The 21,299-nt window shown below is 38.8% G+C and overlaps 1 protein-coding gene across 5 annotated transcripts in view; it reads right to left on the bottom strand.

The window, feature by feature from the left end:
* MTUS1 (microtubule associated scaffold protein 1) overlaps positions 1–9,940 on the bottom strand; it is a 164,884-nt gene extending 154,944 nt beyond the window's left edge. For 2 of the 5 annotated variants that reach the window (XM_045779257.2, XM_045779259.2), the window contains exon 1: positions 9,601–9,939. The gene's annotated coding sequence lies outside the window, so the exon portion shown is untranslated. Of the gene's footprint in view, positions 1–9,123; positions 9,265–9,600 lie in introns of those variants that run through there. The other 3 variants (XM_045779258.2, XM_045779260.2, XM_087856447.1) reach the window with 3 other exon arrangements.
* Between the last annotated feature and the right edge of the window lie 11,359 nt (positions 9,941–21,299).

Genomic DNA, 21,299 nt, shown 5'->3' with positions numbered 1-21,299 from the left:
AGTCAAACACAGTAAGACTGAGTTCCAGGAGACCACTGAGTCCATACAGAAAGGGCTGTCCCTGTAAAAGTAAACAACTAAAACCATACCACCATTCACACGTAATGCCTGTCAAGGACCACCAGGGACTGCAGTTTGGCTGAAGAAAGAACTTGACGTGAAGACTCTGCATTCTTTTGCTTCTAAGTTGTACACAGTTGGGTAAAGGAATTACCCAAAAGGTAGCACAGGTTGTTGGAGGGAAATGGGGCTAGACTGCGTACACAGGCACAGTTTTAAGCTAAAATGAATTCTCTCCCTGAAAGTGTTAAATGCCCATGAGCAGCTCCTTGTTTAGAATCAGACAGTTGCCGTATCTCCTCAAAGTCCACTTGGCTAAAAGGAAATAATTTTCCATCTGAATCCTGCCAAGACCAGTTGAAAAATGTCAGTATGTGTGTGTGTGGTTACGCAAGTTGGCATCTCACACCATATCTCCCAACCCTCATTAAACATCAACTTCCTGTACCTTTTACTTGGAAAATCATTACCTGTGTTAGGCTTTCCACCTGCAAGTAAGAGTTCTTTCACAGAAGGTCAGTGTATGTATATATCTAACTCCAAGGGCAGCCCAAAGAGCCAAAGGAAGAAAGAGCCAACCTCGCTAAAATGGCCTACTTGTCAAATCCTAACACCGTACATTCCTTAGAAGTCATTTTGGTAATACAGAACTGTTGACCTTTAGGGCTAGAAACCATGACTGATACTCAGGGTGTAACTATGGTTTTATGGGACATTCTCTTCCTCGTTGTGATGGACACCAGGCCTCACCTCCTAGTTAAATTTCTACCTGGGATTAACCCCATCCGCCCAAGAATTACCTGCCTCCATGTAGCTTAAAAAAAGGAAATAGGATTCAGTATTTCTACAGAAAAAAAGGGCTTCAGAAAAACAAGTATTAGTTCCTATTCAACATACATGACCCTGGGCTGCTAAATGTAAAGGGTGTACATTTCACAATGTATTATTGTGCAGTCAAATGATTCAGAGGACTGATAGGATCTTACTCGGTTCTCTTTGAAGCACTGTAAAAGCTGTAAAATGTCACAGAAGTGTCTGTAACTATCAATTTTCCATTTGTGCCTCTCATCTTAGTGGCTTACAGGCTTTAACGTTCTATGTTCTGCAGTTAGAAGATGGAAAAATAACATGCCATAATTCCAAGCAACGTCATCTGAAATGTTATATACCCAAACCAGTGATGCTTTTGATCCCACTTCAGCACCCATACGCAGAAAATCCTAGCAATAGTGATTATTCTTTAGGGCATGAAAAATAGTCAAGTATCGGTAGCCTACCAGGAGTGTGGTATAGACCAAGAGAGAAGACCGGGTCCTAGTCCTGGTTCTATAACTTAACTCATCGTAATACAAAACATTTATCCAAATTGTTCCAGTCAATTTCCTCATGTATAATAGGATAGACCTCTACTTCACAGGTTGGTGTGCTAACTGAACAGAAAGGTCCTTAATGTCCTATTTACAAGGCACTACCCAAAAACATACAATTATGTATGTTTTTAAGCACCTTAATAAAAGACCACTGTGTATGTGTGTGTATGCGTGTGTGTGCACGTGTGTGTGCACGTGTGTGTGCGCACGTGTGTGTGCACGTGTGTGCACGTGTGTGCACGTGTGTGTGCACGTGTGTGTGCACGTGTGTGTGTGCACGTGTGTGTGCGCGTGTGTACACACACACATACACAGAGATGCAATTCTGGATTTTTCATCTCTATTTTGATTTAAAAAAACAAGAAAAAAAACACAGCTCAAATATAACAAAATATCAGCAACTCCCTATACTGGAACTCCACAGAAAACAAAAGGTAACAAAGCTGGAGTCCAAGAATAAATATTCTCAACCGTTACTGGTATAAACCAATTCTTTTTAAGCACGAAGGAAAGTTATCAGGCTCCTGTGCCTGGAAGTTAATTCCCCGCAGAGCGCTCAGCACACCCCAGCAACCGCCCTCTCAAAGTTCAGCCGAGGAAATTAAATGAAACTTCCCAGCCATGAATCAGAAAAGGTGCCATATATTTGGCCCTGTGGAGAAATAACCCCAAGCAACAGGTTATTATCGCCACGGTCCTGTGGGGGGACAGGGGTGCAAAAGGAAGAAAGTAACTTACTGAATCCATGTGGCTAACGCCAAAGATCTCAGACGTGAACCCAGCGGGGTCATATTTTAAAGTCTGTACACTCCCCATTATATTCCTGTACCAAACGTACTGGATACCAGTAACACTTTTTCCATTTCTATTAACAAAGTATGTCTCTGAGATTTCAAACTGGACATCAGAGTGAGCAAAATCTAGCCAAATGTTGAAATACCTCTTATTATTCCAAACTTAATAAAAACAAGATTAAGGAGAGGGGGGAAAGAAGCATTACCCTGTCCTGGAGGCTTGTACTTACATTATTTAAGTAGAAAATAATTTTCATTTGATTATGTACCTATAAGGTTTCAAATTTTAAGTGTTCAGCATAACAAGATACAGCCATTTTGTAACCTAACAGTCATACCTGCAATCTAAAATCATTTGAAGTTTTTCACGAAAAGGGAAACGCAGTATTTTCCCTATCTCCGTTCGCGTTTTATTGATAGACCGACTCCTCTTGTAGTGGAAGTAAAATGTACTAGTAAATTCCTTTGCATAGTTGCCGTTAGTATCTCCATAAAGCACTATCAAGAGTTTTTAAGCATTAAATAAAAAGTCAACTCTCAAGCGTATATTCAATAGCCAGCAAGTCTTGTGGGCCATCAAAAAGTTCTACAAAAACACAAAACTACTCTGGAACAAATCTTATTAAATGTAAAGAGAGAAACAGCAATCCCAGACTGAAAATGCATCTGAATTACTTTTTAAAACGTAAATACATATTTCTCTAAACAAGAAACAGCCCAAGTCCATCTGAGAAATTGTCAACTTGTGACTGCACAAATGGAGAATGTCATAACTTAGCACAAGTGGAATTAATTCTGTACAAGTATTTGCACATGGGTTTGCAGATGTTCTGAGAATGTCACTTCGTAATAAAACAAAATTAGAACTCAGAAGGACTAGGAGGCTCACACCTTCCAGCCCCAGGTCACCCTAACGCCTAAGGGCACCGGCTTTCGGAGGGACATGGGGCCACGGGTGGAGCGGCCTCGCGCTGCTGGCTGAGTCGATCACAGACAGTGAGGGGAAGAGCATGACGGCCAGGACAGAGGAAAGTCTAGCAAAGCAGTAAGTAAATTATCGTCTCCGGCTTAAAAGACCTTCTAGTAGCTGTGACTGACAGAGGAAAGAATTTCAAACTCAAATGCCGTTAGTGCTCTAGACAGTTTATTCCAGGCTCCATCTGGTACAAATAATTATAAAAGTGCAATGTACCCAACATAAGGTATCAGCCCTGTCCTCAAGATGTTTACCAGTTTTAACAAAAACAGGTTGGAAGAGGTCACTAAGAGGATTATCCAGAGCATACAAGCGAAATTAGACTGCAGTTGCTAAGCATCCTGCTTTGCGACAATTCTGAGAAACGTGATCCCTGATTCAGAACCAAGAGTCTTTGGATAACCAAACACGTCACAACAGCCTTAGCTTTACCAAAATTTGGTCAAGGTAGCAGGTAGAATTTCTAACATGTGGCACAATGTTCATGATCTGGGAAGGATATTTCTAGGACCCTCAACACTACCATTTCCAAAATTGTACTTTCGGGACTTTTCTGCTGACTTCTCTGAAAACCAGAGCCAATTTTTCTCCCCACGTCTGTGCCCTACTACCTTGCAGTATTTGGCCCACAGGAAGGGCTCAATACATGGTCTGAGGCTTATCAAACTTCAGATTCTAACAGCAAGGATCCTTGTTCATGCCTTTTATTTATCATTTAACATGAAAACATAATCCTAACTATGTGCTCTGCATAAATGACTGCATTATACACAGAGTCTAGATTGGAGATCTAATAAAGCAGGCACATTTTTCTTGCAAATAGAAAAATTTACCCTTTTTAACCCATTTCTCATTTCTCCAATCCTTCTGACTCCCTCACCAACAAGTAGGAATTCCAGAACCCTGGTTTGAATTACAGTCTATTGAGTTAGGTTAGTAGAAATATGCACATATGATTCAATTCCATAATTTGTCTAAGATAAGAGGACTAGAGTATAGCAGTTTACTATATAACTAAAAACAGGCTTGCGTAGCATGAGGTGATTTAACTGGTAGTTATTCTGGGAAATGCAACTCAATTGACTGGACACAAAGGTTGGGAGAAAGGCTAAGTCCATGTTTCAGTGTCAGCTCCTATATGGCTTGTATCTATATACATATAAGGCCAGCAGAGGCTTCTATTTTTTTGTATAAGACTCTATATAGGCTTCTATTTTTGTTCCAGTGAACACAGCCACAGACATTATATAAGCTCTACTCGTATTTAAACATCTATTTAAACAAGAATATATTTTTACACATCTCCTTCCTACTCTTCTCAAGAATGCTTTCTCAAAGCCAATTTAGGACACACACGTCCTGAAATGTTTTAATCATGGAGGGTCAGCTGAATCATGGTTGAATGGCCCACGAACATCAGTGCCAATTTCATTTTCTTTACAGAGTGTAAATATAAATTGACGAGGTACAAATATTTACAAGAATTTAAAAGAGTGAAAATAAGGAATTTGATGGCTTTAAACCCCTCTTTCCATGGCATCCTACCCCTAAGCCTGATGTCTTCACAGCCTATTTTCTTCCCAGTCTGCTCTTGCTTTTGCTGTGTGCACATGGTAGGAAGCTAGCCAGACCTGCCCTCCCACTTAGCACAACTCTTACTGAAACACGAAATCAGTACAATTTCCGGCAAAATGGACGATACCTGGAAGTAATTTCCCAGCAACTGCTTTGCCCTTTGCAGCTAGTTTGGGAAGCTCACAACCTGCCCGTGATCTTTCACTGCCCAAAGAGAATGGAGTCAACCTACTAAAAAGTAAACATGTCTCCTCAAAAGAAACTAAGCGACTTCAAACCCATTTAGTTTTACAACTTCAAAAATGAAATAAAACTTCTATGTGAGAATAATGGTAGGAGGTGTGATTTTTACTTTTATTCACGCAATATGTACACAGAACATTGATAAGCATAGACACGAGCCTATTAGCAAGATGTAAATACAGTTTATCTTTAACTATTTTCTCTTCAATATCAGGCTTACTCCACAGCCTATGGAAAACCTACCAGCTTTAATGAATGCCTAAGGTTGTTTTGGAATCAAAAATATATGTGCGAAAATGGAATTCTGAAGTACTTAAAAGCTATTTACCGAACACCTCTAGATTGAGCCTTGTTTATCACTCTATTTGTTGAGCAAACCCACTCATCCTTGATTGTGGAAACATTATACACCAGGGCAATCACAAAGGGCAAAATACCTTATGGTGTATGAAAATGAAGTTTTATTGTACTTATCTACATAGTAAAGATTAGCCCCCGAATCTGTCATCCCCAAAATGGAAAAGTCTTCTTCATCTTGAGCCAAGCGAATAAGAAAAAGTCAAGCATTATTATCATGGATAAATGCCCACTTAGAAGAGTAATAACTTCTGATTTCAAATAAAATAGCAGTCATTTCTTAAAAACAAGAACAAAAGAAACCTATCATCAGAGCAGTCTTATATAAACTTGATTCAGAAAAATAGGTCTTTAGAAGAAGTAGTTGCCAGGCGAGATCAGTTACTAGTTATAACTGATTTCCTGAAGTCAAGTATGGGAAACCCTGGTTAAAGTAGGCTTTTCTGAAAAAAAATTTCAGGCTGGTGAAGTCATACCCCATCTGCCCTAATCCTTTTCCCGTGACATGGGATCACTCATCCTCAGTCATTCCTCACCTCTCCGAGAGCCACAGCCACCACTGTCCAGGTCCCTGCCAGGCAAGTGGGGGAGGTCACCTCCTGGTAGGCTCACCTGCCTCCAAAGTCTGGGCTCACTTTTACATGCCCTAAAACACACGCAACACACACCGGCCTTATCCTCTGGGCTCATATATGGTCTGGTGGCTTATTTGTGGGCCCTAAGAAGATGCAGAACACTCTCAGCAAGGCCTTTAAAAGTCCTCGGGGTATATTTAACCTTCCATACTATGGAAAGATAACTCAAGTTTGAGAAATCAGAAGCTCCCCCTCCCCATTTCAAATAGTGTCATCTGTAAATAGTGTTGAAAATTTGGGGAAGAGTTTAAACTACATATACATCTGTCTAGACATCAAGAAAAGACTCATCAACTCAGTATGAGCTGTAATAATGATTGAACAAACAATCTGGCAAGACACTACTACTACAAATAAAAATAAATGTATAGTAAGCCTAATCATGTATTTACCTAATCATAGAACACCAGTTCTGAAACATCTTTATCCCCTGGGATTTAAAACTTTGTTCTGATTTTGAAGAATGTTGTTCCTAATGGTATATACCTAATGTGCCATTAGGCACAACTATTTCTTATCAACAAACCCAATCCGGTTTGCAATGGTCTCTACTCCAGGACATGGAGGTTGTTGGTAATGGATTTGAAAGGAATCTTACTCAGAATTGGTGGGGAGGAGAGAGGAGATTCTTTTAAAAGTCTGCCACTGTCACCTAGTTCTTAAGCTACAAGAGTGTTAATTTTGTTTTTGAGAAAGTCAATAGACTTGGCTACATTAAAGTATAGAACACCTCTAAGTCAAAACCACTAAAAACTCATGGTATTGGTCTTTGTAAGGCCAAGACGTCATGGGGGGAAAACTGCAATATGAAAGGTAAGAGTTTATTATCAATCCATAAAAATTCTTATAAACAGAAAAATACTAATATCCCAGTAGAAAAAAAATTGGTACTACATTCACAAAAAAGGGAATAAAAATGAAAAATAACTAAATTTTTTTGGTATTCATGATTTGCAATTAAAGAACTGGAAATTTAGGTATCAAGAAAGCACTATTCACTTACAAAGGTGGAAGAATTATTTTTCCTTTTAGGAATGATCCCCATATTAACAAGAATATAGTAACATAGTTACTCTCAGAGCGTTGGTGCGATCATAGTTGGTAAAACATTTTTTGGAAAGCAAATGGTCCCTCTGTATCAAGAGATCTTTGAGCCAAAAACTGTATTTCAAGGAGTGCATCCTAAGGAAATAAGCCCTGTAGATAAGTTTTATAAGTGATATTTGTTGCAACAGTATGTATGTAATAGTAATTGGAAATAAAAGTTCAGCTTATAAATAATTTGTTACCTCTATATAATGTAATATTATGTAGCCACTAAAGTAACACTCTTGGAGAACTTTTTCCTCCAAGGTTTTTCCTCACAGGTTAAGCAGGGGAAAAAAAATAATAAAAATCAATCAATCAATCAAATCAGCATGCAACAGTATATCTGTATAAAATACATAACTGTAAAAAAATAAACCTATTAACAAGCACGAAGAAAACTTTGTGGTTATAGTTGGGTGGTGGAATTATTTAATTCATACTTTTTCCTTAATCTACGCATTTTTATACAGCAAGCATACATGGAACAAGGCCAACAGAGGAGGGCTATTACATGGCATGCTTTCTAAGTGCTTCCATCTAATAACTGAACTATCAAGAAAGAAATCTAGCTAGAATTTTATAACCCTATGAAATAATCCAAAATCGTAACCATGTATTACTGATACATAATTAAAAGGTGCAGATCTTCCGCAAGCACTATTTTCTCCATAATGCTGATTTTTAAAAGAGGGAAAAGTTGGCATAAATAAATAATGTATATTATTTTAAACTCATTTCCACTAATTTTTTAAGGATAAATATTCCTAATCATTTCTTTGTATAACTTTCCTTATGGAATACTGTATTGAAGGGGAAAAAAAACACAAAGCATCTTACACGTTGCAAAGCACTATGCAAATAAGGCATCGCTGGTTCAATTTAAATTGTCCATCATTTCCTGCCCTAATTATCCCTGAAAAAGAAGCTGGTCTACCATATTGCATTTCCAAACTCTTCAGTTTCTCTTCGGGTTAACCACACACTGCTATCTGGGTGTATCTAGACTCCTTAAGGAGGTCATAGGTTCCCAGGAAGCAGTGACTCCTTTCCTTTTTATTCCCCTCCCTCCTTCAGTTTCTCTCCTCCTTCCCTCCACTCCTAACACCGGCATCCCACCCTCCACGCCAGGGCCAGAGATTTAGTGTGCTGATGATTGAAATCCCATCACCTGGCAAAACAAAAACCCTGCCATTCCCTACGTTTTGCCTAAGACTTTGATTTTATTCAAAGAAAACACGCTGGATTTCCTTTCTTAGCACACAAACTACTAGTCAAGAGTAGTTAACAGAGTAGGTGAAACTTTATGCGGGCTAAACGAATCTCTATTCTTACTCCAAAATAAATTATCAAAGTCACAAATCACTTCGTTATTTGCAAACGGTCCATCTTGACAACGAAAAGGAGAAAAAAAAATTAAGGTAATAAGTCCCATAATTACTGGAGAGTAGTAGTCAATCAGGTGTCTTTCCTTAGGAGTGGATTTTTCTAGAGAGCTAGGAAAGCACAAGTAAGCCGCAGGAAGTAGTAAGGCACGGGACGAGAGGGCCTTGGGAACTGCAGCAACCTCGTTAACGCCACATTTCAGCCCTGACTGCTTATGCAGAGAATGGGCCCAAGCGAACCGCAACGCGAGAAGGCTGGGACTACTGGGCCCTGGCGGGTCAAGTATCTGGTGAGCGGCTTCCGGCTGCAAGCATTTGCCCGTCAGTCTGAGCCTACTGTAAACCCCTTCGGTCACTTTCAAGGTGACAGCTACTGCGATCCGCATCCGTCCCTGCCACACCAGCTGCGTTGACCCCACGTGAGACCGGATCTCCGCAGCCTCCGCTCCACTGGGGTCGTCTCCCCGCTTCTCCCACAACTTGGCACCCAAGCCCCTGAAATACCCGCCCCCTCCCTCAAAGCTAGTTCCGTCACCCTATGACGGTCGCGTTCACGATGTCCTCTCCACCCCCACCACCCCCACCCGAGATCTCCACCGCGGACAGGCTGGGCAGAGGGAGTCTTCTCGACTCCGCACTTACCCGCAGCTCCTCCTCCTCCTCCTCCTCCTCCTCCTCCCGGGAGCAGAGACGCAGAGCTGGGGAAACCGGGACCGAGAGCCCCGGCGCCCTCCCGATCCCCGGCAGAGTTTCTCCAGGCCCACCCCGGAGACCCGCGGTGCAATCAGTGCCCAGCGGGCAACGTCTGCACCTGGGGACACAGGGCTCGTCCCTCACCCCACCTCCGCACGCCGGCGGCAGCTGCAGCTGCCAGGCGGGAACCCGGAGTCCCGGGCGCCCCAGTCTCCCCGCCTCTCCAGCCGCTGGGGGTGGAGCAAGGGCGGGGAGTTCTGGAAACTTGTAAATAGAAAAGCTCTGCCGCCTCTGCCCCCCTCGCCCGCTGCCACCCCCTCCAGGCTGCCCCAGCCTGCACCTCGCTGCTGGAGACAAAGGGCAGGCGGCCTTCGGGGGCGGGGTGGGCTGCGCCCCGAGAAACTTGAAAGACGCGCGTGACTGTACCTCTGAACGCAGGCCCAGGAGACTCCCGCCGCGCTCCGCTGGGCTCCGCTCCGCTCTACTCGGCAGGTTGGCGGGTTCGGCGAGCCAGTTCGCTCCCTCCTCTGGCGCTCCAAGTTCCGGGTCCCGAAGCCCCGCACGCTCCTGGGCTAAATGCAGACGCGCCCCACGCCCCCGGCGTCAGCCCGGAACTGAGTTGCACCTGTTGCCACGTGCAACGGGGCGCCCCGCGGCTGCTGCCGGCGCACCTGGCTGAACTGCGCGTCCCTAGACCACGCAGGTCCCCGAGGGCGATTGGAGTTCTGCCTACTCCGGCTCTTGCCCCCTGTGTTATCCCTGCGAGCTCTCCGGCTTCCAGCTAGCCGCGGGGCATTGCAGCGAGGGCGGGCCAGGAGTGGGGGTAGGGAGTGGGGAGGTTGCAGAATTATCAGGGCGGAGGTTTGCTAGGAACCAGCACTGATTGTAAGTGTCCGACTCCTGGTCTGTTTTATCTTCGTACTACTAAGAAGTTTATTAGCAAACACCTATTAAAGGTTAAAGAAATGAGCTCCAGCTGTTAGCTCTTGGAATAAGTGGAAAGAATACAACACCAGGGAGATCAACGAGGCCCGACCCACTTTTCTCTAAACACGAATGAAGTCCTTCTTCTTTGCTAAACTGAACGAATTTCACCCATAGCTGTCTCTTAGGCTCATAAAATATTTTCTTCTATAGACGTATTTTTAATTCAACGCTTCTCTGAAGATGCTTTTCCACTTACGAGAGATGTAAGATTATTGAGCCATTAAGTGTCAGACAACCTGGGCCCAAATTAAAAAAAAAAAAAGATAATCAACAGGTTTGGATTTGCTAAAAGCTTTTTGAAGAGAGGCTTTTTCAGAGAATTAATCTGAGGATATTGTATTTGACTAAGTTTTCTATGCTAGCAACATTAGATCCACTAATAGATGTATTGCTGTTTACAGTTGCAAAGCCCTTTCACATACAATGTCCCAGTATTTCCTCAACAAGACCCAGAGTAAATAGGTCAGATTATTATCTCCATATTTCAGCTGAAGAAATGGAAACTCAGAAAGGTCAAGGGACTTACTCAGGGTCACACAGCTAGTGAGAGGTAGTGCAAACCCATCCGACCTAACTCATGATCTAGTCTTTTTATTGTATTGCGTGCCAACTTGCTTTTGAAGTACCTGTTGCAAAGACAGACATGTAACTAACATATCTGTGACTTTAAAAGGCATATGATTATTTTTAAAGAGACACAGCACTAAACACCATTGAACGATTCTCCCTTACGCACAAACACCAAAACAAAACAAAACAAAAAAAAACAAATGCACTGATATAGTTATACTGCAAGTCAAGAGGCAAATATGCTAATTAGCAACATGCCTCTTCCTAAACAGAATAGCCCTAGTGTTAAACATATCATTTAATCTTTGTAACCCTCATGTGACCCAGATGATTCGGTCCAACCCCCTACAGTTCTATTGTGTGGCTTAGTTTTAGCTATAAATATGGAACCTGTTTTACTTCATTTTTCTAAGTGATAGATCGAAGCAAAGGGGAAAAAAAAAAAACAACACCTCTCCTAAGTAATTAGAAGCAACTTTCGTGGTCATTGGGGAATCTGAAACTTAGCTTCTAATTGCATGCACATAAAAACAGAAGTTACCTTCTAGGGACATCATCAGGGACTTTGTCAAGGCAAATATGCTTGAAATGGGGCCTGCTGACTTTTCTTTCCATCTTGGTTCTGGGCATGTTGCCATGTTCTTGATCTCTGAACTCCAATGTTAACCTGCTACAGACTCCAGGAACAGTATTAAGGGTCAGATAATACTCCACATAACTTAGGGGTCCTTTGTCCTTAAAAAAAAAAAAAAAAAAATTAGCATAATTTTTTTCTACACTAGAAAAATGAAAATTAAAACTACATTGAGAAAACACTTTTTCATTTATCAGAACCACAAAGATGAGAAAGTTTGATAACCACTGTGTGCTCACAAAGTGTGGAGAAACAGTCACAGTGCAGATGTGCATGTAAATCAGAATGATTCCATTGAGGGCAATTCATACTACCCGACAAGATTATAAATGCACACGTCCTTTGAGCCAGTAAGTCTACACATAAGAATTCATCTTACAACACACAGGAAACGGTAGATGTGTATAAGCTTATCCATTTCAGCATTGTTTATAATAACAAAAGTTGAAAAAATATAGATGTTTATTAATAAAGGACTGGTAAGTTATGAAACAGCCATAAATAACATCCCATGAAGGCTTAAGAAAATAATGAAGAGGGGCACCTGGGTGGCTCAGTTGGTTAAGCGTCTGCCTTTGGCTCAGGTCATGATCCCTGGGTCCTGGGATCGAGACCCACATCAGGCTCCCTGCTCATAGGGGAGTCTGCTTCTCTCTCCCTCTGTCCCTCCCCCTGGTTGTGCTCTCTCTTTCTCTCTTGCTTTTCTCAAATAAATAGATAAAATCTTAAAAAAAAAAGAAAAAAACAAACTAAAAGAAAATTTTCATTTAAACAATGTGTTACGTGGCAATGTTAAGTACTGCTCTGTGTTCTAGTAATTAAAAAACTAAAAAAAAGTGAAAGCTCTTTGTACTCTTCTGAAATGATCTCCAAGATACAGTATGTGCACAATTTTTTAAAAATGAAAAACAATTATCTAATAGTATGCTATATTTTCTATTAAAAGGGGATAATTATACACTTGTATGTAAATACATATATATATATATAAGTTTGTATAAGCATAAAATATCTCTGAAAAGACATATCAGAAACTGCTAAGATTGGTGGCATCTTGGGAAGGAAGCTGGACAGCTGGAGGGCAGGCTTTGAAGAGAAGCTTTTCACTAGACATAATTTTGTATTTTTTGAATTTCGAACAATGTAAATAACAGTACCCATTCCAATATTTTAAAATGTTTCACTACTTGAAGTTTTGCCATCAAGAATGACTAAAATTCTCTCCCTACTAATTTCACTTACGGATCGAATAAATTGTCAAATTTCTCATACATTAATGGGGAAAAAAGAAAAATGCTTAATTGACGCTTTCAAACTATTTCTTCTCTAGTTTAAAAAGAAAGTATTCAGCACATAAAATTCTAACATGCTGTGATTATGGTGAAAATAATGACTTAGCAAATGCCTTAGAATTTTATTAACATTGACATCTCCCTGGGGTAGAGCTTTCAGCTAATTTTCCCAAAGTTGCATTCAATCAGAAACGAAGAAAAGAGTTCCAGGCTTAATTCCCAAAGGGGAAACTGCAGTACATTGGTTTAAATAGTGAGGAAGTAATTCCATGGCAATTCCATGGCATCGTTTTATTTTATTCCCAAACTTGATCCCTTTTTAAAAATTTCTTACTTATTTATATTTCCTTATACCAGCACTTCATTGAATGAGGGATTTGAATAACTCCAAAAGACAGGCACAGTAAATTTAAAAAAATAAATATTTAGAAGTATATACTAGGATCCAAGGGAAAACATACAGGTGAGAGTAAACATACCATTGAGTAACCAAATTAAACCACTGAGCTTCCTGGTAGCCAAGTACCCCAACCAGTTATGTAACTGCTATTTCCAAAAGGGCCTGATAGTTCTTGAAGGGAAGCAAAGCTCTTCTTAGCACTAATTTCAAAGAGAAAAATTTTTCATCCATGTTTCAGATCAAGACATCTGGAATGGAAAACAACAATATATTGTACATAATACTGTAAGAAAGTTCATGTGCTTATTTTTCATAGTGGCTTTGAATAAAAACCAAAGTATTATCATAAAATTCAATTCAGAAATATATACCCAGTCAGGGACCAAGCCAATATCAATCAAGCCTTATAATAGCACAATGGATCAAGGATTGACTGTAAATAGACATTTGTATATATAGCAGTTTTTTCATATATGCTTTTGAAAGTCAGATATGCTCATGGTAAAATTCTAACATGTCCACAAATCCTTTGGCTCAGAGTGAGACACAGTTGTTTTTATACAACATTCCAGAAGTTTTCTCGTCAGCCAACCATTTGATAGGTGCTGAAGAACTGTAGAAGTGAGGAAGACCCACAATGCTGGAATTTTGTAATATGTTGATGACTCCGTTTCTTATTTCTGTTGAGAGAAAGCATACATTGCAAATAGCCACATGACATGACAAGATGGTAGGACATGCATGGTCAAATACATGTACTAACTCCCTGTAGCAATGATTGCAAGAAAACAGCATGAGAGCAGCCAATGATCTTGATTTATTCACAAATAACTCCTGGGTTTCTAATTATCCATCCTTCTTCCCAGTGGACTTGAAGACTTGAGTAGACTTTCCCATCAATATTCCAGAAGGGTAACTATCAGATTTGTAAATCAAGTATCTCAAGAAAGAAGTTTCCTGTTGCAAGTTCAGAGCCGTAGCAATAATAGGGAAGTACAGTTTCCTCTTATGAGAGTGACCTGAGAGCATCTGAGAAACTCGCTCATCCTCCCAAACTGTGGCAGGCATCTGCAGCAGACCTTCTATTCCATTTATAGACTCTGTAGAAGGAACCATTCTTATAGCATGATGCCAAAATTATCTTAGCTCACACACAAACAACTTGTTCTGCAATTCTACTTTTGACCTTTTCATATCAGGAAGAAATTAAGAAAAATATAACACCACCAGTTTGTTATGCAACCACTTTGCAAATGTTTACTTTGAGTGCTTAAAATGCCATGACTAAAGAAACTACTGGTGTGCGTAATCTACTCTTGACAATGAATCATAACTGTGTCACACTTGGAATCGGTTAATCTTTGCTCCAATCAGATGGAGTCTTCCCTTAAAAAAGGGGATGTATTTTCAATTTCAAATTATTTATTGCTTCATGACAAATATAATAACGAGTCTGTGGCTTTGAAGTCTCATACCTTTGAGACTATCACAGTCTACTTAGACTTTTTGACTTTGCTTTTAATTTATGCCTCTGGCCTTGTTCTCTTGCCCTTAGGGAGCTGAGGGAAGCCTTCCATTTTGCCTCCATCCCCCTTGGGCCCTGCTGACTGATCAGCGATCCTCTAAAAAGAGTGCAAAGAGTGCATATCCATGAAGCCTAATGGGTTCAATGTTGATGTGTTGTGACTGGTATCCAGCATCCAGGCCTGACCTACTGATGGACTCTTCATGCATTCTTTCTGCAACTTTTGGTCTTGATTCATAGCTCCTGATCCATACTTGACACTGAGATCTTCCCCCTTGCAAATGGTACGCAGTCAAATGGGCTTAGTCCTCTAGATTCTAACAAATGCTTGCAAATCATGACTTAGGTAGGAACAACAGCAATTAGCCTTCATGTTGTTACACAAGCATTCCTCAGAGTATAATCACTCTTCTAAACATAGGCTGGCAATTCAGAAAAGAGCCAATGAAAATATTATCATCATTATTTTCTCCAAACAGTGAGTAGGGCTAAACTATGTTAGCCTAAAACTCATCGCAGTGTGCCAACTTTGTTAAGTCAGTGCCTGATTACTTACCAGAAAGTAAGACAATCTTATCTTTGGGTATCTAGAACACTGAGAAGTCAGGTTGCTGATCCAGGACAGTAATTGAACACCACCAAAGATTTATCTATATTGGTTAAGTATACTTCTGATCTCTTTTTGAGTACCTACAATATTATGGTTAATCCCCACTAATTTACAATTTGACTATCTGCTCTAGAAACCCACAGCTAAATGTTATTTGTTGTTTAACTCAGGAAAAATAATGTATTGTCTACAAATCTTAAAAAGGAATGTACATCTACTACAAACAACAAAAAAATACCATTATCAATCCAACATTGAGGACACAGATTAGAGTTAGAAGATTTAGTTTTGACACCTAGATATATTTTAATTGACCTGACTTGTCTGGGTCTCTGTTTCTCTTTTATAAAATTAGTTCTTTAGATCTCATGGGGATGTTGTAAGGATAAAATATGGACTTATTATCCGTGTGTTTATGATTTGTGTATGAGCTCATGTTTGGAATTTCTGATCAGACTCATTTCCCTTCCCATTGACCTATGAACTTGAGGCTATGGACAGACTTGCATTCCCAAGACATCATTCCCTCCAGGATACCAAGGCCTGTCATCCCTCCTCATTTCAACCTTCAGTTCATGCCTAAACTGTTCAAGTGAGTAGATCAGTGGCTTCTAAACCATTCTGCTTGTAATTCCGTATCTATAAAAAAAAAATAATGATTTCATTAGAGTTTGCAAAAGAATGGTATTAATAATTCAGTCATTTTGTCATCACCTATTAGCTGGAATATTTCTTTTTTTTTTTTAAGATTTTATTTATTTATTTGAGAGAGAGAGCATGAGCAGGGGGAGAGGGTCAGAGGGAGAAGCAGGCTCCACCTGAGCAGGGAGCCCAACATGGGGCTCGATCCCAGGACCCTGGGATCATGACCTGAACTGAAGGCAGATGCTTAACCAACTGAGCCACCCTGGAACTTCTAGCTGGAATATTTCTATAACAAGAAACATACCTTCCTGTACTATATAATTACCCAGTGGAATACTTCATATAGGAAAGATAGGAAAAATACTCAGTTCTTTCCCTGCGTTTACCAGTTTTAATAGAATAATGAGTTGTTTCCCTGGAATCCTGCAGAGGTAACTAAATGGGTCGCTGTTTTTGTTTCAGCTATGAACTCACGTATTTCAATCCATTATAGTTAATAAATTTTCTCATCTTTGGGCTTTGAGAACCTCTTTAAGTTGGCTCCTAAGGCCTTGTCATATAATATTAGTCACCTTTAAGAACTTCCTTACTATCTGAGATGACAATATTTTCCAGGATTCTCATGTATACTTCCTGACCCAGACTTGGAGTTAGCCATTTCTCTAAGAATCTGGTTTCTTTCAGTGGTAAAAGGTATTCCTAGACCACAATCTGGGTATTAAAGAAGTTCACTGATACTAGGTTAGTCACTATTTCTAGGACAGAGGTGGGCAATATTCTCTATCTGTATCTGTTACCTACTGTCTATATCTTTACCTAGACTATTTGTAATCTTTCCACACCGAGAATCTTGGTTTCCAAGGACAAAAGAGGTGACAGAATTAGAATATTATGCAACTATTAATTTGCTTAATCACACAGGATGCACACACAAGACTCCAGAACATAACACCATTAATAGCAGCGCTAATAAGATCACTGAAAACAACTAATTTTTTTTTGTATTTGCTACTCCTATTATCTTTCCGTGCTGTTAATAGTTGTATTTTATCTACATTGTCAAGTGCATTGCCATTACAGATTGTACTCTCACACATCCTTATTTAGTCCAGCTATACTATCATACACACACCTACCTACATATCCATACCTATGTGTATTTGTGTGTTTAATGTTTATCCCTAATTCATATGTCTATATGTCTCAATGTTATGGCTATCTAAGGCTTGTTCTAATGTCAATTTTTCAGCAAGTCCTCATGTGAACCCTATCCCTGAGTTTGGGCACGGCAATAGCATTTTGCATGTAGTCTTTATCCTTGAAAATCCTCAATTCATATTTTATTTCTTTGAGTATCTTAAATGTGTCAGTCCATTCTGTTCCATCTAAATCATTGCTGTCAAAAAGTTTGATAACAAATCTGATTTTTTTCCTTTATAAGTGGATTTTTTTGTCTGGATGTCCACAATATATTTTCCCTTTAAAATCTCGTTTAACTATAATATATATTGATATTGCTAGTGCTGGGTCAATTTTTATAAATGTTTAGTGTAACTCTTCAATAGTTTCAAAGTTTCCTTTTTTTTTTTTTCCATTTCAGGAACGTGTCCTTGATTATGGGGTTTTTTTGTATGTTTTTTGTTTGGTTTGGTTTGGTTTGGGGGTTTTTTTGGTTTGTTTGGTTTTTGGTTTTTTTTGGTAGTTATTCTGTTTCCTACTTTGGTTTTCTTTTTTAGGTACTCCCATTAAACATATGTTATATCTTTTTTCCTGTCTCTGAATTTGTCTCTCGCTCTCAAATAAAATGTTTAGACAGGTTAGCAGAAACCCCCTGTGGATGCTAAAAGGGAACCATGGAGAAAGAAAAGCAAAAAAGCAGAAGGCAACCAGCTTTTATCTGAGGACTATTATGTGTATACAGATATTTTGCCAGTAGTTTCCATACTTATTTCATTTGACTCAATCTAATGATCACCACAACCTCTTGATGGTGTACCATGCATTATGTAGGCATTTTACACTTTACATATGTTAATTTTTCATACTCATAACAACCCTATTAAGTAGAGGGTATTTTTAAGTTTTTATTTAAATTCTAGTTAGTTAACACACTATGTAATATTAGTTCCAGGTGTACAAAATTGTGATTCAACACTTTCATACAGCACTCTATGCTCATCACAAGTACACTCCCCATCACCTATTTCACTCATCCCCCTGCCCACCTGCCCTCTGGTAACCATCAGTTTGTTCTCTGTAGTTAAGAGTCTATTTCCTGGTTTGCCTCTCTCTCTCTCCCTCTTTTTATCCCCCTTTGCTCATTTGTTTTGTTTCTGAAATTCCACATATGAGTGAAATTATATGGTATTTGTCTTTCTCTGATGGACTTATTTCACTTAGCATTATACTCTAGCTCTATCCATGTCTAGCAAATGGCAAGATTCCATTCTTTTTTATGGCTGAGTAATATTCCATTATATATATATATATATATATAATCCTCTTTATCCATTCATCAGTTGATGGACACTTGGGTTGTTTCTATAATTTGGCTGTTGTAGATAAGGCTGCTATAAACATTGGGGTGCATTATTCCTTTGAATTAGCATTTTTGTATTCTTTGGGTAAATACCAAGTAGTGCAATTGCTGGATCATAGGTTACTTCTATTTTTAACTTTTCGGGGAAACTCCATACTGTTTTCCAGAGTGGCTGCACTAGTTTTCATTCCCATCAACAGAGCAAGAGGGTTCCCCTTTCTCCACATCCTCGCCAACACCTCTTGTTTCTTGTGTTATTGATTTTAGCCATTCTGACCGTTGTGATATCTGACAGTGGTGATATTATTTTTCACTTGGGCAAATATAGAATATTTTATTTATTTGTTATGTTATGTTATGTTAGTCACCATACAGTTTTGATTTGCAGTTGCCTGAGGATCGGTGATGTTAAGCATCTTTTCATGTGTTTATTGCCATCTCTATATTTCTTTCTTTCATTTTAAAAGATTTTATTTGTTTATTTGTCAAAGGGAGAGAGAGAGCACAAGCAGGGGGAGCGGCAGGCTGAAGAGAAGCAGACTCCCCACTGAACAAGGAGCCTGATGTGAGACTTGATCCCAGGACCCTGGAACCATGACCTGAGCCGAAGACAGGTGTTCAACTGACTGAGCCACCCAGGTGCCCCTGGCCATCTCTATATTTCTTTGGAAAAATGTTTATTCATATCTTCTGCCCATTTTTAATTGGGTTATTAAGTAGGTACTTTTTTTAAGGTTTTATTTATTTGGCAGGGAGAGAGATCATAAGCAGGGGAGCAGCAGGCAGTGGGAGAGGGAGAAAAAGGCTCCCTGCCCGGCCTGACACAGGGCTCAATCCCAGGACCCTGGGATCATGACCTGAGCTGAAGGCTTAACTGACTGAGCCACCTGGGTGCTCCTTCAGTAGATATCTTTATACCCACTTTATAAATGATAACAACTCTTCTTAGTTCCATGTTAGATCTGCTTTTGTGCTTCAGTTCCAAACGCATAGATCAAAAATAATACACAACTTTAACTCTAATGGTAATTTTTAGATGAAAAGGATCAGGATCAATTGTACAGTCTGTTGTTAAAGATCCTTAACAAAGAAACAATAGAGTCAGTTCACACTTGAGTCAATTTACTCAAAAAACAAATGTAATAAGGTAATCCTGTCACCACTATCTCTACCTAGAGAATGTGAATGGATCTGACGTTGCATGTTACATGGTTGCATACGTAAAATTTCAATGGAATAAAAAAAAACTAGTCATCATACACAACTAGAAAACAGAACCTACCATATTAACAAATGCATTAAATACCTTGGAATAAATTTGATTTGAAACACTGGGTATTTTTTATTAATAAATCCTAATGGAAAAAAATTTAAAAACATAACTAAAGAACTATGCCATATGTTTATTTAGAGAAACTAAGTAAAGATATCAATATCTTTTATTTTAATATATAGACTTATTGCAGGACAACTGAAATTCCTATGGGAATTACTAGTGAAAAGTAAATGGATGACAGTATCAAAACATGTTCGTAGGTAATAAAGATAGATTCAGCCTAGCCTAGATCCAGCCTCGTTGGAAAACTTAACACACTGCAACAGTGATCAAAATCATATGGAATTGAGTTATCATACTTTGAAACATGACCCTGACCTAAAACAGAGACAAAACAAACATAGGGCAAAGGACAACCGCTTAATACATTGTCTTCCAAATTGTTGGCTGACAAGTTGGAAGGAATCCACTTAGATATATAAACACATGAGACTCAAACACTACAATAAATTCCAGCTGTATCAAAGAATAAAATAATTTTTTAAAAACTGAGGAGTACCTTATTTATCCCAGCTGTGGAGAGAACATGTACTTCTAACCACTGGAGAAATGAATGAAGGTTATTACCAGGAGTATGATAGATTCATTGAATGTGTTTTCAGAACTTTCAATTTCCATGCAACAAAATATGAAATAAAAATATTATAAAGGAAAATTTCTAAAGGAAAATATACTACAGACAGAATCTGATAATAGATTTCTCTCAAGAGAAAGAATATACGAGAAAATCAATGGTTGTGTAAGTCAGAAATCACTTTCCACTTTATGAATGGTCAAAAAGTATACATTCAAGAAACTTTAAACTAAATCATCATGTTTTTCAAAAATTACAGTTGTATTGAAAATGAAAAAAATAAAAAAGGCAAACCCACCCAACTTGAAATCTCCCTGACAAACATACTAAAGAAAGAAATCTTAAAATTATAAAACCCGATCTTGACAAGTCTTTGGAAGAGGCAGAACATATGCTTAATATATTAATGGTAGAAATATAAAATGGCTACATCTTCCTTCAGGGTAATCTATAACATGTTCTTTGACCCATTACCCATTCCCTCTCTTTTGATGGAGGAAAACTAACATGTCAAAATTTTCAATGAAGCATTACCTGTAATGGGGAGAATTAACATTAGTACAAATGCTAAAAAAAATTTTTTTTAATTTGTTATTATGTCAAAAAATATTTAAATAAGTAAAACCATCATATATTACCATATACAAATTAGAATGACAAGTAACTGGAAGATGTAATGCATGGATATGTTTGTATGAAATAAAGTAAAATAAAAGAACTTGAACCCATGATCACACTGTAAAATTATAAAGAAATATAGAAATAAAATTGACCTATAGCAGAAAAGGATTTTGATTGACATAAATGGCATAACACTGTTCATTAGATTTTTCTAAAAAGAAAATGCAACAATTACAATAATGATGTGTAATATTTATAGAACACTTGCCTTCTGCCAGGCATTGTTCTGAGTGTTTTTACATCTATTAATTTTATTTGATCTTTGTAATACTCTATATATCTCTATTTTATAGATAGAGAAATTGAGGCACAGAGTAGTCAAATAAATTACT

The sequence above is a fragment of the Ursus americanus genome, chromosome 27 (assembly GCF_024610735.1).
Source record: "Ursus americanus isolate L20-20 chromosome 27, mUrsAme1.1.p, whole genome shotgun sequence".
NCBI classification, from domain to species: domain Eukaryota; kingdom Metazoa; phylum Chordata; class Mammalia; order Carnivora; family Ursidae; genus Ursus; species Ursus americanus.
This window is presented reverse-complemented; position numbering and strand designations above follow the sequence as displayed.